This window comes from Crocodylus porosus, unplaced genomic scaffold (assembly GCF_001723895.1).
Source record: "Crocodylus porosus isolate Cpor-Errol unplaced genomic scaffold, CroPor_comp1, whole genome shotgun sequence".
Classification (NCBI taxonomy): domain Eukaryota; kingdom Metazoa; phylum Chordata; order Crocodylia; family Crocodylidae; genus Crocodylus; species Crocodylus porosus.
Window position 1 is genome coordinate 26,714,016 of NW_017728907.1, and position 19,309 is coordinate 26,733,324.

Sequence of the window (19,309 nt, forward strand, 5' to 3'; positions counted from 1 at the left end):
AGTCATGTAATTTCTGTAAAAAGAGCCTAAATTCATTCACATCTTTATGCTAAACTTGGTTAGACCTTTCACTTTCTGAATTTCTTCCTTAAAATGTCCTAAATGGTTCCAGAATACCTGTGTGAAATAACTTGTTTATAAAATAGGCTCCTTTCACAGATATTACATAACTAAGTTCATTCACCTAAGCTTGGTTAGGCCTTGCAGCAACTTTAGCCATTTGAAAATTATGTCTCTAATCCCCAATGCCCTAGAGCTTCCATACTTAGCATTTACTACCCCCTTAAATTTAGGCTACAATAGAGACTAATGAAACTATGGGGTGCTGTCCCCGGTGCATGTGTAGAAGATGGGCCTGAAAGTAGTTTACTCTGGCTCAAACTGATCTGGAGTTTACTGCTTCAAATGAATTGCACATGTAGGTGCACCCATTAAGTCATTTTTGGCTGTGTATGAGGGAAGTTTAAAGTTAATAAACAATGGGCTCATTAAAATTGGTTCGTATGCCAGTGATTTTCATTAAAAATAAGTACTTAGCAATTGCAGACGTTACAGAAGATGAAAAATATTTATACTATTAAAAAGAGGTCTAAGTACACGACAAGGTCAGAAAAGGTAAGTGAATATTTCTACTATTAAAAAGAGGTCTAAATACAAGACAAGGTCAGAAACGGTAAGTGAATGTTTTCCACATAACAAAGACACATAAATGGGAAATTTTGAATATTTATACTACTTGCAGTCATGTATTCCACGAAGTTATTATAAAATACATTCAAATTAAGTTACTTTTTAAGCCTTTATCCTACAATTGGATCTTTGCATTCACATGGATGTTTCCTGAATTGCTCAGATTTTGCTGCAGTAGAGTTGCAGTGTGGTAGCTGTGATTGTCCAGGGAATATGTGAGAAGCAAGGTTTTGGTGGTATGTTTTATTGTACCAACTATATAGTTGGAAGGGATATTAGGTAAACTTCTGGAAACAAAGTGGCCTTCTTCAGTCCTGGGAAAGAATCAAGTGAAGCCTAGCTAAACACCAGATAAAATAATGTATTGTGTTTAAATCCATATATGAAAAAAGGCACTTAAGAGGAAGAAGGCTATAAACTAGGAAGGAAGAGAAGTTAGTAGAATTCTCTTCAAAACAGAAGAAGCTAATGTGAAAAGAAACTAATAATGTAAAACAACAACACCATTCAGAAGGACTGTGAAGTACTGAAAGGTTCAAAGAGATACCTGTTAGACTATGGGTCATGCAACCATTGTGTCTGTGTTGTCAATGAGATTTAGTGTCCAGTAAAATTATGAATTTTTGTTCCTAGGCCCAACATCTGAAGTTATTTTGTACAGTTCTCTTTGCTGCTTATTATGTAAATCCCCCACATGCCTATCTTTCTCTAGGGGCTAAATTTTTTTTATAAGATCTTTTATAAGACCAACTGTATAGTTGGGAGATAAATTAACAGCTCTATATAGTTGGTCCAATAAAAAATACAAGCAGTCCTCAGACTTACGATGCAGACTTCCTGAAAACCACATCTTAAAGTGAAACAGCATACCTACAGGCTGCGGAACTCCCTTCTCGTCAGCACAGAGGCAAAGAAAGATCTTGGAATCACTGTTGATTCCAAGATAAACATGGGCCCCCAATATGAGGACACGGTCAGGAAGGCTAACTGCACATTGTCATGCATTCATAGATGCATCACAAGCAGGTCCAAGGAAGTGATCCTTCCCCTCTGTGCAACATTGGTCAGGCCGCAGTTGGAGTACTGCATCCAGTTCTGGGTGCCGCACTTCAGGAGGGATGTGGACAGCATTGAGAGGGTCTAGAGGAGGGCCACTCTCATAATTAGGGGGCAGCAGGGCAGGCCTTATAAGGAGAGGCTGTAGGACCTGATCCTGTTCAGCCTCCACAAAAGAAGACTGAGAGGGGATCTGGTGGCCACCTATAAACTTCCCAAGGGAGACCAGCAGGCAACGGGAGAGTCCCTGTTCCCCTGAGCACTACTGGGGGCAACAAGGAACAATGGCCATAAATTGACTGAGAGTAGATTCAAGCTACATATTAGGAGGCACTACTTCACAGTCAGGGTGGCTAGGAGCTGGAACCAACTTCCAAGGGAAGTGGTGCTCACTCCTACTCTGGGGAATCTTCAAAAGGAGGCTAGACAGCCACCTAGCAGGGGTCATTTTACCCCAGCATCCTTTCCTACCCATGGCAGGGGGTCGGACTAGATGATCTGCTTAGGTCTCTTCCAACCCTACCAACTATGAAACATCCTAACTTGGAACCAATTTTCCCATAGGAACAATGTTATAAATGGGGGATTGGTTCCTTTACGATGCTGGATACAGCTGTGTCCAGCTGGTAAGTCTGGTGTGGTGGAAGGGGAGGGGGAAGGGAAAGGGTGTGGTGGGGGCAGATCATGGTAAAGGAGGGGCTGGGGTAAGTTGCTTGTCTGGCAGCTCCTGCTGCTTGTCTGGGAGGGCATAGGGGGTGCATGTGCCCCTGGAACTGCATGGGGCAGGGTAGGGCGGGCAGGGCTGGGATGGTATCAGGCTGTGCTGGGTGCAGATGCTATGCCCTCCCACCACTCACTCAGCTGGGGTGGGGCAGGCATGGGACGGGGCCTCTGCACTGCCTATAGACAGGTGGTGAACAGTGGCAGGACCCGCTCTCCCCTGATAAACCATGGCTCCATCCCATGCCCAACCTGCCCCAGCTGAGTGAGCAGCAGGATGGCATGGGGGAAATGTGTGGCCCCAGATCAGGGTGGGCAGGGCCGGGATTGTGCTGAGCTGCACTCCAGGTGAGCAGCAGGGCCTATAGGAGGGCTATGCGCCATCATAGCCTCCACTCTGCCACCCACTCCACCCCACTGCCTGCCCCGATCTGGGGGAATACACTCCCCCCGTGCCCTGCCACCACTCTGAAGGGAGTTCATTCCACAATCTGGAAACCCTGACTGTGAAGAACTTTTTCCTAATGTTGAGCCTGAATTGATCTTCCAGGAGTTTCTGACCATTACTCCTGGTCTTCCCCTCAGGTGCTCTGGTGAACAGTTGCTCACCAAGCCCTTGATGTACTCCCCTAGTGTAGTGGTAAGCTACTACCAGGTCCCCTCTCAGCCTTCTTTTCCTTCAGCTGAAGTGTCCCAGATCCCTCAGCCTTTCCTTGTATGGCATGCATTTTAAGACCATTTTAAGATCATATGGGTGGCTCTTCTTTGGACTCTCTCAAGCTTGTCCACATCCTTGTTAAAGCATGGTGCCCAAAACTGGATGCAGCACTCCAGCTGCAGTCTCACCAATGCTAAGTAGAGTGGAAGAATCAGCTCCTTGGTTTAGCTGGAGATGCATCGATTGATGCATGCCAGAGTATTATTTGCCCTACTGGCTACAGCATTGCTCTACTGGCTCATATTCATAGTGTGGTTTATTATTACCCCCAGGTCCCTTCCATCCGTGGTGCCAGTCAGTTTGGTGCCACCAAGCCTTTAGGCGTGTTGGGAGTTGCTCGTCCTGAGGTGGAGCACTTTACATTTCTCGACATTGAACTTCATCTGGTTCCAATTCACCCAGCTTGCTAGCCTGTCTAGGCCTGCCTGTAACTGTAGCCTATCTTCAAGCGTGACCATGCTTCTTCCCCATAACTTGGTGCCATCTATGAAGTTGGCCAGAGAGATCTTCACCCCCACATCCAAATAGTTAATAAAGATGTTGAAAAGAACTAGACTGAGCACCAACCCCTGCGGGACAGTGCTGCCCACTTCTCACCAGGATGATACAAATTTGTTCACTATGACTCTCTGGGTCCTATCCTGCAGCCAGTTTCTCACCCACCTGACTGTCTCAGAGATAAGCCCACAATCCTCCAATTTGCTCACAAGGACATCATGGGATACTAGATCAAAGGCTTTTTGGAAGTCTAGGTATACAATGTCAACCTGCTCTCTCGTGTCCAGGTGGTGATTTATCTGGTCAAAGGAGGAGATGAGGTTGGTAAGGCAAGACCTCCCTGTGAAGAAGACATTATGACTGTCATTCAGAATCTTACCTTCTGCAAGCTTACTGCAGCTAGACCCCTGATGAACTTTTCTAGGATTTTCCCTAGAATGGAAGTTAGGCTGATTGGCCTATAGTTACCCGGGTCCTCCCTCCCTCCTGCCCTTCCTGTGCATGGGCACAACGTTGTCTCTCTTCCAGTCCTCAGGGACTTCTCCAGAGTGCCACAAGTTGTGAAAGACTTTTGCCAGGGGTTCTGCAATGACTTTAGCCAGCTCCTTCAGCACTCTTGGATGAAGATGATCTGGTCCTTCTGACTTGTATACGTCTAATTAATTGGTCATACACCAATTCTACAGCAGCAGTAGGAAGGCTATTATTCCAACCATGCTCATCCCCTACTCTACCTGGTGTGGTTATCCCCTTGGTCCAGTGAAAGACCAAGGTGAAGTAATCATTCAGGACTTCAGCTTTCTCCTGGGTGCCTGTAACCAGCTCTGAGTTGTTGAGCAGTGGCCCCACACTCCCATTTGTTTTCCTCCTGTTCTCTATGTACCTAAAGAAGGACTTCTTGTCACTGATTCCCATTGCTAATCTAAGTTTGGTCACTGCTTTAGCCTGTCTTATCTGTTCCCTGCAAATGTGAGCCATCATAAAATAGTCCTCCTTGGGGCCCACTCCAAGCTTCCATTGTTTATAAACCTCTTGCTTAAGAGGACAGTGATTTCCCTGTTTAGCCAAGGGGGCTTCCCAGCTCTTCTGTTACCTTTTATCTGCATGGGAAAGGACTTCCTTTGTGCTTCAAGGGTTATGTCCTAAGGAACAACCACTCTTCATTCACACCTTTCACCTTCAGTCCCTGGTCCTGCAGCACTTGCCCTACTAGTGACCTAAGCTTGTTGAAATTGGCATTTTTGAAGTCCAAGATTTCAATCCTTCTATCCTATTTGCCTTACATCAGACAGTGAACATGATGGTTTCATGGTCACTTGTCACCCAGACTTCCCTATTTAAGTCAGTCACCGGGTCATCTCCTTTGGCCAGGACCAAGTCTATCAGAGCATCACCTCTAGTTGGTCCATGCACTCCTGAGTTAGGAAGAGATCCTCAACACAGATCAGGAAGAATCATGACCATTTAAACTTGGCCAGTGTGCCTCCCAGGAATCTGTGTGTGTTGGTTGGGGCCAGGGCTGGAGCTATTGGGCAGAAGTGTAGTGTGGGCTGTCCTGGGCAGAGCTTGGCTCCAGGAGGTGTAGAGTGGCAGTGGTTGGGGACTCCCTCCTGAGGGGCACTGAAGGACCCACCTGCCATCCAGACCCCCTAGCCCATGAGGTCTGCTGCCTCCCAGAGGGTGCAGAGAGATGTAGCAGAGAGGATCCCCAGGCTTGTCCCACCCTCTGACTACTACCCTATGCCCCTTATCAATGTGGGAACTAATGACACAACCAGGAGTACTCCAGACTGGCTCATAAGTGACTACAAGGCTCTAGGGGCTGGGCTCAAGGGGTTGGAAGCCCAGGTAGTCTTTTCTTCTGTGCTCCCTGTTGCAGGCCGCAGTCCCAGAAGGGAAGGATGCATCAAGAAAGTGAACTGGTAACTCCGATGCTGGTGCCACTGAGCAGGCAATCCACATTTTTTCCATGATTAAAAGGAAACACCATTTATACATATTTCATTTAAATCATGGAAAAAATGTGGATTTGTTTTTGTTTGGTTTTTTTAAATCAGAAAATTTGGGATTTTTTTTTTTAATCAGAGAAAACCAGGATACCTGCTAATGATGTAGTCACCCACGGGAGTGCAAGGCTCTCTCTCTCTCTCTAAGTACCATATCCAAACAGGACTTTGGTGACCATGGTCTTTCCAACCCTACTTCTATGATATCTCTTCCCTTTGAGGCGTGCAGAATTTCCAGTGTGGATACAGTCATCCATTTAGATAGACTCTTGACATAAGTCAACCTCTGTCCTCCACAATCTCTCCTTCCATCAATCTTTCCAGTTACAACCAGCCTTTCAACTTCCTCTTTCCTCATAGCATGTCTGAGAAACTCCAACTTTCTCCTTCTGATGTTAATCATCAGCTTCCTCCTGCAGCCTGCTCTTAACAAAATATTTTCATTTGAAGTGTGTCTCATCCAACATATCTTAAAGATGCACCTTAAGAACCACATCTGATTGCTTCAGTTCCCTTTTCTGTACTTAGTGATATTGTCCAGCATTATGATGTATACTGATTGCATTCTGATGCCTTGGAATGAAACTGCATCAATGCAAGGCTACCACATGAATAGGGCTGACAGTAGAAATGAGGTTTAAGGCAGAATCCCATTTCACTTGATGTGCCCAAAAGACAGTTTTCAGTTGCATACCTGCCATTTTGGGCACTTAGACACAGCGTGTAATCCTAGTGAGGAGGAAGACAGTCCTCCTATGTAGGGGGGAGCTGTCCCTGTCCCCAGGAAGCCACCGGCCAGTCCCATGCTGAGCTCAGCAAGTTCCCCTTGGCATGGAGCTGGTCAGGAGCTGCCCCATAAGTGGCACAGTTCCTGCCCAGCCCCATGTAAATCAGGGCAATTCCTGGTCTGTGCAGGGCTGGCAGGCAGCTGCCCCCAAAGTGGAACACCTTCTTCCCCCCACCTAACCCCATGCCCCCTGGCTGCTGCAGAGGGGCAGAAAAGGGATGGAGTATCCCTGCACAAAACTGCACCCAACAGAAGCACATGTAGACATGTTCCTGCCCAAATGTTAACATGCCTTAAAGTACTTCACAGTAACCTTAATGTGCATTAATTGCATGTGTAGACACACCCAGGAAGCATCTAGGTTTACTTCTCTTTTAAATTTAATATTTTATCATTAAAAAAAAATTTTTTTTTAAAAAAATCACGAACTTGGAGATAATTCATCCCCAAATTATTTTACTTGGTGATTATGAAACTCTGGGAGAACAAATACCACCCGGACAATACATGAGGACAGAAGCTCAAGTGTAGTCCCCAGACATTTAACACATTTAAAGTGGTGTGAAAATGTAGCGGGCAAGACATGCAAGCCATAGGTACCAACTCCCTGGGTCCTCTCGGGCTCAAGCACCCACTGAAAAAAAAAAATAGCAAGTGCTTAGCACCCAGGAGCCACAGCTGAGGCTACTTGCAGGCTTTTTTTTTTTCCTAGTGTCTATACTGGAAGAAGCAGCGCATTACTTCAACCTGGTTCTGCAACATCTATAATGATTGGGTCCTTCAGCAGGGCTTTTTGGCACTTTTATGTAAAGCTGATTCAACCAGCTATTAGATAAAAGCCCCAAAAATGCCACATGAATGCACCTAAACTTTACAAATGCTGCAGAACTGGGTTGAAGTAATGCAATGCCTTTTTTGGGGCATACACAAGGCTTGGTGCAGAAATGCAATGAGTTTAAAGTGCCAGGTTTTCTTGGGTGGGTTATTTAGTTTTTGTCAATGGGTGCTTGCAAACGTAAATTTAAAAACAAAAACAAAAAACCTAATGTCTGTGCCCATGATGCAAATCTTTAAACTGCGATAATGTCAATAAATCCAGTGGAGAATTAACACTAAAAGAACAAAGGATTAAAACTCCTCTGGTGTAAGTTAAACTGGTGTAGGTATCATCTGTCCAAAACAAAGAAGAGCCTTATTATACACTGAAGTTCATGATGCTCAAATATTAATCAGTGTTAATGGTAATTTGAGTTTGGAGCAGACAAACCTTAAGGCCAAAAGCCTCTGTGGCAGGCTGGCTGCTGGGCCCACTGTGGCACTTCTGGTTTCACCGCCATGAGCCGAGTCCCACGTTTTCCATTGCAGCCAAGAGCAAAGCAACCTGTGTGGGGTCTCCCTCCCTATCCCCTGGCACACTGACACTGGGGAGTGAAAGTCCTGGCACACCGGACATGGCAGGAGGGGTGGTGGCCAGAACTTCTGGCCCAAGCAGGCAAAGACCAAAATGCAGCACCCACGTACCCCCTGCCTATATCTCATGTACCCCCAGGGATAAGCGTACCATGGGTTGATAAACACTGTGCTAGAGCATCCCTTATTCAAAATTTGCTTTCCTTGTGGTTGTTATCCTTATGTATTGAATCTTATTAAATGTCATCTCATTTATGTATGTTCAGATTATTGTTTTATCCTTGCCAGGTTTCATCTGTTGACCTATGTTTTATTGTCAATTGTTCCCTTGCCTGCCACCTGGAGGGCCTCCTGAGGGTAGGGGCTATACATCAACTGGAAGAACACAGAGGGTCAAGGCCTACACTAATATAGTCCCTCCATTTGCCATACTCAGCTGAGATTGCCTGGGTTTACATTTAATAAAAGTTGCTGTCTTTTTGTAAACTTACATTTGTAAAGTGTGAGTGTTAAACTTATTGACACTGTAGCATAAAAGTAAATTTGTAAATAGTTAAATATCACTGGGTGTCTGCTCTGCTCTGTAGGGGAAGGAACTGAGCTGGCCTAAAGCTAGGCAGTCATGCTCCCACAGAATGCTCACACCCCCTAACATTCCTTCAACTGAAGAGAGGATATCAGCCATGTACCACCTGGGCTACACTTCTCTGACTGTCCCCTACCTGCACAGCTGTGACTTGTCACCAGGGGTAAGTACAGAACATCAAAAAGCCCGAGGGTGAATCAATTTAGTCTTCACGGGTTAGTTTAAACTGCATACATTGACCCAATAAACAGGTGAACAGACATTCACTTATGATTTTGGAAATGCAGCCACATGTCTGCGATGTCCAAGGCCAGAAGTCAGAGGGTACTAAAGCATGCCTCCCTGCTGGGCTGGAGCAAATGGCTTGGGCCAAGGCTAGTCTTCCCACCCTGCAAGGGGCAGGAGGAGATGGGGGGGTGGGGGAGGCAAAGCATCCATTTCAATTTAACTTGAATCTGGAGGGAATCTGGGACAAGTTCAATAAATCAATTTAACCTAAAATCAGTTAAGTCTGATACTACATCCATCCAGATTTATCTTAAATGAGTTTCAGCCATTTTGAAAGTGGCTTACATGCACTGAATTTCAGTTGGTACATATCTAAACTAGTTTCTAATCACTTATACTGGTTTATGTGGTCTAGAGGGCTTGGGATCAGGGGCCTGACTAGGAGCTACAGCTGTGAGTTACCACTCCAAGGAAAGTGAACTAGGACAGGCATCTGTCTGGAAGGAAGTTTGGCACTGAAGGATAAAATAAAAAGTACAAATAAAAAAAGAAAGAGAGAGAATTTTTAAGACATGAAGAAGAAGTACATTTAAGAAGGTCTCATGTTTATAACAAATTGGGACTGAGGAGTAAGGGGTGCTGATCAGCTTCCTGAGGTGAATGAGAGGTGGGAACAGTGAGGAAAAGTGCTTTTGGGGGAGCTACTGCCTCTGCTGCAGGAAAGAAGCCTCAGCTCATGGGGACCTGGTCTGACCACCTACCTTTTTCCCCTCCCCTCCTCCAGACCCCAATCCTAGACTCTTCTGTGCCCTGCAAGTTGACTAGCTGGCATGTCCCCCTTGGATTGAGCTGTCATCTCCCCACTAGCCTGGACTGACCAGCTGCTCCCTTGCCTACTCCCTCCAGATTGGACTTGCCATGCTCCACCTCCCAGATTCCCATTTACTTCCCCCACCACCACCAGCCTGGGTTGGCCTGCTGCCCCCTTGGTCCCCCAGATCAGATCCACCATGCTCCAGAACTCATTTACCCTCCCTCCATACATTTCATAGACATTAGAGGCTGGAAGGGACCTTGTGAGATTGGGTCCAGCCCCCCTGCCAAAGGAAGGAAGCCTGCAGGGATAAGATGATACCAGCAAGATCAACATCTAAATGCCTTTTGAATGAGTCCAGACTAGGTGCTTGCAACACCTTTAGGAGGGAGTCTGTTCCAGATTTTGGACTTTCGGACTGTAAAGAAATTTTCATTATATCGAGTCTGAATTGGCCTTCTAGAAGTTTGTGGCCATTAGACCCAATTATCCTAGTTGGGGAGCCCTGGTGAACAACTGTTCTCCCAGATCCTGATTCACCCCCCTTTATACACTTATAGGCAGCCACCAAGTCGTCCTCTGAGCCTTCTCTTTGCCAGGCTGAAGAGTCCCATGTCCCTCAGCCTCCCCTCATAAGGCTTGCTTTCTTGGCCTTTGATCATATGTGTGGCTCTCCTCTGGACTCTCAAGTTTATCCACATCCCTCCTGAAGTGGGGGACCCAAAACTGGATGCCCTACTCCAACTGAGGCCTCACTAAGACTGAATAGAGTGAGATGGCATCCCTGGTTTTGCTCAAGATACATCAGTGGATGCATGTCAGAGTTTGGTTGCTCTGCTGGCCACGGCATCACACTGGGGGCTCATGTTCATTTTGGGATCAATCAAGTCCCTTTCAATTGTGATGCTAGTGAGCATAGCACTGCTGAGCCTATCAGTATGTTGCTGACTTTTTTTCCTCCCGAGGTGGAGTACCCTGCATTTCTTTACATTGAATACCATCAGGTTTAGGTCTTCCCCCTCTTGCAAGCATGTCCAAGTTGACCTGTATCCTCAGCCTGTCCTCCAGCATGACTGCCTTCTCCCATAGTTTAGTGTCCTCTGCAAACTTTGCCAGTCCACATCTGACACTCAAATCCAGGTCATTAATGAAGTTATTGAAGAGTACTGACACAAGCACTGAGCCCTGGGGGTAACCTTGTGCCATGTTAAATTTGTTCCCAACAACTAGTACCCTTTGGGTCCGACCCCGGAGCCAGTTCGCCAGCCATCAAACTGTGAGATGGTCGAGGCCACAATTCCCCAACTTGGTCATGAGGACATCATAGGAGATCAAGTAAAAGGCCTTCTCAAAGTCTAGAAAAATTACATCAATCTCATCTTCCTTGTCCAGGCAACGTGTCACCTGGTCATAGGAGACATGGGTGACTGGTGCCACCTTAATCAGAGGGGCACATGCCTCCTCCAGTGACCAGTGAGTGACCGGGGGATGGTCCTCCCATGGCCAGTCTCGCTGACCAGAAGGGGGGTCCACAGCCAATATTGCTGCCTCCGCAGCAAAATTCACTGACTGGGAAGCAGCTACAGCACTCCCAGAAGTGACTGTGGTGCTACATGCGGTGCTCCCACTCCCCAGCCAGCACTCATGGGTGGGCACTGGTACTCCTACCTGCCCCCCTTGCCCATTGCCTAAGCTGGGAGCCCGGCCTGTTGGGGGGTGCACCCCCTATGCCTTGCCACTGGAAGGAGATGAGGTTGATCAGGCAAGACCTTCCAATAATAAAACCATGTTGGCTGGCATTCAGTAGGTTGCCTTCCATTAGCCTGTTGCAGATGGATCCCTTGATAATTTTCTCCAAGATCTTTCCAGGGATGGATGTCAGACTGACAGGTCTGTAATTCCCTGCATCTTCTTTCTTCCCTTTCTTGAAGATTGGGACCTTGTTGGCTCTTTTCCAGTCTTCTGGTACATCACCCAAGTGCCACAAGCTTCCAAATATCTTAGCCATAGGGCATACTATGATGTCCACCAGCTCTTTTAAGCCTCTTGGGTGTAATCTATCCGGGCCACAGACTTATGGGCCCCAAGACTCTTGAGGTGTTCTCTCATTTGATCTATGTCAATTGTGGGCCCATCTCCTGTGCCCTGGTTTCTTTGCATCCTGTCTGACAGCATGACCCCTTGGGCAGGTGAAAAACTGATGCAAAGTAATTGTTTAGAAGATGGGCCTTTTCTTGGGCATCAGATATCAGCTGCCCCATTGGATCTCACAGGGAGCCAATGTTGTTTTTGTTCTTCCTCCAACTTCCCACATATCTGAAGAACAACTTGTTGTCATCCTTGATTCCAGCGGCTAACCTGAGTTCAGTTGCTGCCTTGGCTTTTCTGAACTGCTCCCTATAGGTAAGGGCTAGTGCTGAGTAGTCCTCCTTGGTGATGATTCCAGTTTTACATCTGGTATAGGGTTCTCTTTTTTGTTTCAGAAGACACAGAAGTTCCCTGTTGAGCCAAGGGGGCTTCCCTGCCCTCTGACTGCATTTCCTGTGGGATGAGATAGACTTCCCTTGCACTTTGAGGATTGAGTTCTTTAGAAATAACCATTACTTACGGACTCCCTTTCCTAGAGGGACATGGCCCCTTAGGATCTGAGTGACCAGTCTCCTGAGTTTGTGGAAGTCAGCCTTCCCAAAGTTGAGTATTTCTGTTTTGCTGAGGGATTTTCCCACCCTGTGTTGGACAGAGAAAGTAATCAGATCATGGTTGCTGTCACCAAGCTTGCCCTTGGTCCTCAGATCACTCACCAGATCATCCCCTTTGGCCAGAACAAAATTCAGCAGCGCCTCTCCCCTAGTTGGTCCGTAGACCTCTTGGCATTAGGTACAGCTCATCAATGCAGGCAAAGAAGTTATGCAACTGGTCAGACCTGGCCACGTGCTCATCCCACAACATGATAGGGAGGTTGAGGTCTCCCATGACAATCATACATCAGAAATGTGTGGCATCGGCCAGTTCCCTATTGAATTCAAGATCCAGTTCTTGGTTAGGAGGTCTGTAATAGACCCTATGAGTATATCCCCTTCCCCATGTTCCCCCCGTAATTTAGCCCAGAGGGTCTTAAGACACCCTCCATGATTAATGAATTCCATTTGAGGGGAAGTGTACTGCTTCTTGACATGGGGAGCTACACCCCCACCCCTCTTCCCAACATGATTACTCCTGTAGAGGGTCTTCTATACTTATTGACCAGTCATAGGAGTCCCCTCCAGGTCTCCATTATCCCTATGAGGTTATAATCATTATCAGTCAGGAGAAGGGCCAGCTCCTTTTGCTTGTTACCCAAGCTTCTGGTACAGGCAGTTGAGTCTACCATGGACAGTCCTAGGCTTCCATATGTGATGGGATGTAACCTTTCCTTGGGCTCTCAGAGTGGGTTCCCTTGGGCTACCTAAGCTGTTACTGCCTTGACTGGCATGACCTGGGCTAGAACAGTTGATTGACCACCCATCCCCCAGCAATCTTAGTTTAAAGCTCTGTAAAGTAGGTCAGCCATTCTGGCCGAGAAGAGCTTCTTTCCTTTCCAGGTGACATAGAGGCTATTCCTTTCCAACAGTCTGCAACCTCTCACTGAAGTGCAGAGTGTGGTCAAAGAAGCCAAACCCTTTGTGATGGCACCATTGCCAGACCCTTCTGTTCACCTCACTGATGCACCTATCCCTCAGGAGCTCATGACCTCTGATAGGGAGGATCAAGGAAAAGCTACCCGAGCCTCCAGACTGCTAAGCCCAGCCCCCAGAGCCCTGTAAATCGGGGAAATTACGCCAGGGGAGCAGTAGCCAGGAGGAAGCCCCTGAATCAAGTAACAATCTCTTCCCCCACACCTCCAGTCTTGACACCCTTTAATTTCTCTTCATGCTTGGTGGCACCTCCACTCTTCACATTTTCCCCTCCTCAGCCTTTCTACTTGCACTTCTTGACCTACCTTCTATATGCTGTCTGGCAGCTCCTGCTCCAGCCCAGGCTAGGGGGAGTGGCTGTACAGGGACCCAGATTGCTGCTGCTGTCCCCAGCTGGAGAAGATTCCCCCTCCCTGCACCTGCTCTCTCAGTGATGGGGGCAGTTGGGAAGACCCACCTGCTGCTGCCCCTGCCCCTGCCCCTGACTGAGTTTGGCTCCCTGTGCAGCCTAGATGGAGTGAGGCAGGAGCAGCAGCACTGGAAACCAGTCCTCCCCCCCCCACACACACGCATATACGTCAGCTGGGGGCAGTGGGAGGGGAGGAGACATGAGATGCTCCTGAGCATAAAAGTGAATGAAAGAGGTGACAAGAGAAGGGGATTCTTACCTTTACTGGGGACTTTAAAAAAATCCCAGGCTGGTGTCCTAGAGCATGCTCTGAAAGAGGTGTGCCTGCTCCACTGCATCCCCTCTGGATCTTCCCATGATTACTTTATACTTAAATAAGATAAACAGACATATAGGGTTAGAATTTTGGGACAGGGGGTTTAACAGAAATCTGGCAGCATTCTTTTGGGATTTCCTCAGCAGCACAAACAGAAACATAGAATTTTTTTCTTTTATGGCTTTTACTCTCAAATGCCATCTTTCAATTAAAAAAACCCAAAAAAACCAAACAAAACAAATCACAGTCAGTCAACCACACTGCAAACTAAAGCTGTCTAGCCACAGGACAGGCACAATACAGTGAACAGGAAGGTATATTTCCCTCATAACCCCCTACCTCAATGGTTAAACATGCATTTAAAAGGGCCCACTACTAAAAGTCTTAGAAAAGTTCATTCTTTTTAATTTTCTAGATGGGTGATCAGCTTTTCCCAGGTTGACTGATACATAGCACATAAATTTATTGTTATCTCTCTCTCTTCTGCTCTTTGCTTGAAAGTCAAAACCTCCCAAGTGATTTTTGCTTCACTAAAATCTGTGTGTTCTGTTGGTTTTTTTAAGAAAATGATAAGTTTTATAGAAGCCCTTTGCATGGTTTTCAAGAACTTTTAATACTTGTTGGGATTTCCAGAAGAATGCCACCTCTACTAACAATTAGCTGCATTTCCACTAAATCAAAGACTAACCTGTAATCCAGGAAAATGCCTTACTGAGCAAGGTTTTTCTTGTAACTTGAGACGTCCCCAAAGAGTGAACCTGGACTTACTTAAAGCCAGTATTATAAAATATCTTGGCCCTATTTCTCTGTAAACTGGAATAACAGTTGGTGTGAATAATTTTCTGTGTGAGTAGATTTGTATTGGGCAACACATGTCCAACACATGTAATGCTCTAGCTCATAAATGCATGGTCTCTTTAAAAATGTATCAAGTCTCTGTTCCTCCCACATTAACCATGGTTCTCACAATCTTGACAGTAATCATCATTATTGAGCAATAACATTACAGACATCTGCATGGAATAACATATTATTAGATCTCAAATCCTCCCATTCCATGTGGAGTTTTTTCTTTCTTTTCTTTGGTCTGGGTATGCTACCTTTTCTTAGTGATTTCTGAAGCAATTATCACATTTCTTATCTACAATTTGCTAAGCTGCCATGCACCTTTAAGATGCACTGAACTTGGATTCTCCAATAATTTTAAATATTTCATGATTAATCTCAGATTCACATGCAATTTAAATGGGACTGAGGAATTTTTGTTTGTTCTATGAATATCCATTAATTCTAATATAATAAAAGGTTTGGTAAGTCTGTCTGTAATACTTCTGGGCAACTGCCCATGCACTGCTGAGAGGAGGCAACTGGTTGCACGACCAGGCTGCATGTACCCAAGTTTGCACCACTGCTGGGGAAGTCTATGGCAGTGGCAAACATGCCCCAACTGCCCAAGCACTGGGGCTTCCCCACAGTGTCCTGTCTGAGGACAAAGTGGGGGGATCATGGTGGCAACACCCTGCCCCGATGTCCCCCAGAACAGCTGGCAAAGAGCTGGTGGTGGCAGTGGGCTAGAAGGATGCGGGGTGGGGAAAGGAGGTGGAGCAAGGCCAGACCCAAAGCATTGGGGAAGAGAGGTGGAGTGGGGCTGGACCTGGAGCAGCAGGGGGAGTGGAGCGGGGTTGGACCTGGTGCAGCGGCGTGGGGCAGCGCAATGCTCAACAAAGAGTGTTACCCTAAAAAATGGAGTTATGGAGAATAAGAACATAAGAATACTTTCCCATCAAAACATCACCCTCAAAAAAAAAGCAAACATTTGGTGAAGTTCCACCTTCATCTCCAATGTAAGTACAATGCTGGCAGTGACTCTGCAGACTTCCCCACCATGTTCTTCATGATAAGGGTGGCCAAAATTTGGAATGGGCTTCCACGGGAGGTGGTGCTCTCCTCTCTTCCCCACTTTAAAAAAAGGAAAAACTAATCACGATTAGAACTAATAATAAAATGACAATGAGAACAGCCTGTCATAGGAAAAAAAATCATTGGTTTTGGAACTGTTATGTGCTGAAAATAAACTAAAGGAAAGCTTATCTTGGGCTAATGGTGACTTGGATAAATAAGAATGAACAATCTAAGGAAAAGGGTCATATCTATGAATTATTCAGTTACTCAGACTATCTGCATTTACTCAGACTATGAGGCTATCAGAAGCAGGAAAACAAATATTTTTCTTTTCAAAATATTCCCCCCCCCCCCATCAGCAGTTGTCCTTTTCCTCCTCCCCTCCCAACTCTGTTCATCTCCTTATTGTCCTTAACTGACGTCAGAGAGGAAAACAATATTGACACTGTCTACACATCCACATCTGAGGCATATGAGAGGGGAAAGCCTGCTTTGTCTCAGCTCGCTTTCCAAAACAAACAAAAAGTATCATTGGGCCACCCATCATTTAGTCATGGGACTACTTCTGCTGAAGTCATGCAGCCTCTGCACTGAATACACATCACATAGATCTTTTTCTTTGAATGACCACAGCTAGGATGTGACTTTATAGCTAAACCTATCCCTATGAGAAGTTTCTTCAGCATTTGTCCATGTATACATTTGTAAATACCTCCCCTACACTCTTTCCTCATCACAAAATTTAACTGTTATCTGCACTTACTTAGGCAGACAAGGTTATTTGGGCAAATCTGATATCTTTTATTAGACCAACTCAAACAGTCCTTGATCAAGATTAGCAATGGCTAAGCACAAGTGGCACAGGCAGCTGATGTGTTTAACCATGGCAGATTGCTGCTCTGATCCTTGTCCCTGCCAGTCAGGGTGGGGGCAAGACTTAGGGGTCAGTGCTGGTTTGAGGATTTGGCCCCACAGAAGCTACAGAGGTAAGTGTCACTGAATTCAGTGTTGCTATGGCAATGAGATGCAGTGCAACTAACAAGCTGACACAATTGCAAGCATGTCACAAATTAAGTCCAAAGCATGAAAAAAAATTGGCTACCACTGTTCTAGATAAGCTGCTTGCTCTAGCACCCTTTACATAAAAAGGTTATTCTTCCAAGTAGCCAGGACATCTGAAACTATTTACAGTGTCAGACATCATGCATTTCTATGGCAACAAATAATAGTCAGTTTCTAATAGCTTTGTGTAAATGGAAGCAAGGTTTTCAGGAAGCAAAGCTTCCTTTTCCAAATGGGTGTAACAATATAGTTAAAATACAGTAATTTGAAGGGAAAAATTAATAGTACGTTTCTCATCCAGGCATCTTGTTTGTAGATTTATTTTCAGAGTCTTAGCTGTTCCTTTGTTCTTTATTGTTATGAGCATATCAGAAGAATTAAGTACTTGATTAAGCAAGTACTAAAATGACTGCTCCTGTACATGCAGCCAGTGTGGGAAGCTTCAGGCATGGCAGATATTCAAGAACACTAAAAGTTTGCGCCATCTCTAGGCACGCTGAATGAAATTTATCCTTGGAGAGCAGGGCAGCATAAAAGTATACTTTCAGTATGCTAAGCATGGAAGGGGTGCATAAGACTTGTGCTAACTCTCTCCAGGCCCACAGACATTTCTTTCCTCACAATACTCTAACAACTGAATTACTGGGTAATCTGGGGTGAGTATATCTGAACAAAGGAAGGAGAGGGAGTGCAATCAGAGAAGTCAAGTTAGTGCCACCAAGACCGTTTCAAGGATTTCAGAGTGGCAACATGTTGGTCTAGACTCTCCGAACTACTTAAGATTTAAAAATCCACCCTAATATCCACATTGCTCAAAATGGTAGACATTTTTTTCTCTGAATATGCAAATACACAGCAACAGGTAGGCTTCTGACCCACCCTACAACTGCAGTATATAAAAACAGAAGAACAACCAATTAGTGGGTCAGACCATAGGTCTGTCTTGCCCATTGTCCTATGTTACACAGTACCAGAAAGTGAATGCTGAAAGGGAGAATGAACTGGGTATGCCCAGAATTTTTTCCCACTGTTACTTTCTCACTTTCAGCCTCTAGCACAGGGGGGCCAAAGTTACTCACTCTGGGAGCCGCATCCAATCCTCCACCAAAGTTCAAGAGTGCTGGTGCCCGAGTCAGCAGTTCCAGAGGGAGAGAGAGGAAGGAGGACCAGCTCAGGGCATGCTCCCCATGGGGAAAGCCAGAGCAGTGGGATGTGCCAGGCTGCACTGTCCCCCAGAGCCACCCTGGGGAGATGTGGGCAGGGCTTCAACCAATTTCCAAAGAGCCACAAGTACTGTGCCGTGGCCACTTTGGCTCTAGCACTTAAAATCTAGGAAACTGATGCACAGAATCATAAAAAAGGAAAGCTGAAAGAAAGGCTGTTGATATTAGTGAACTTTGCAAAGTCATTGAGTAAGTTTTACAGCACCAGGAAACAGTGCCTCTTTCTTCCAGTAAATTCTGTTGCCTGGTATGTGGTGGGCAAAAAATAGATACATGAAGTCTGTAAGCGGCCTCAATACAATTTGGGAACCAAACTATTAATGGGTTCCCAATTAATAACATCCTTCTCAGGTGAATGGGCTCACCTATTAATAACCTCCTCGCCATTGTCTAGCCTTTATAACCAAAGGGGACAGTATATTCTTGACATTTGCACATACTTCCATCCTAAAAGCCCCATAATGAATTGATACTACCAACCTGGTTAGTTACTGACCAGCTGCAATTAGGCATGGTAAACTCTCAGACACAGTGATGCCTATGGGTACGGGCACGTGCATTTAAAGTAGCTTGAAAAATGAAACAAACAAAAGGGCAGCAGCTGTTGCTTTTACTCAGTATTAGAACAATGTAGACAAACCAGGAATGATACAAATGTAGCAAAACTGCTCCAACTTTTAACACTAAATGAAGCTGGACAACTTGCTAAGCGAGTCTCTCTGGATATTCTGTAGGTCTGCTGCCACTGCTAGTCATCACAGATATGTAGCAATAACCTGTCCCACATTGCTGCTATGTGCCCAAGGTAAAAACTGGGATTGTACTAAGTCAAGGCTTTCCAGGAAAAGGTAAAGAAAAGGTATAGGTTTCAATTATTTCTACAAGTACGCAGTTTAAGCCATCCCAAGAGTTTAAGTATATTTGCAACAGCTTGATTAGATTCACTTCTATGAGGATTGTATGCCATTGAATGGTGCTTTAAAAATTAGGACATAAGATTCCAGGCAGTAGATTCTCTATTCTGGCATAGGGTACATGAAGAGGAAACAACCCAGCTTAAATCTGGCTAATTTTGTGTTTATGAAATTCAAGTAACCAAAGCTCATTTCCTAGCATGCTTAGCCTTAAGGACTTTTCAGTCAGGCCTATTAGAGGAGAAAACAGACAGTTAGACAAAGGCTTCTGCCTCTTAAGCTGTATCACAGTCTGC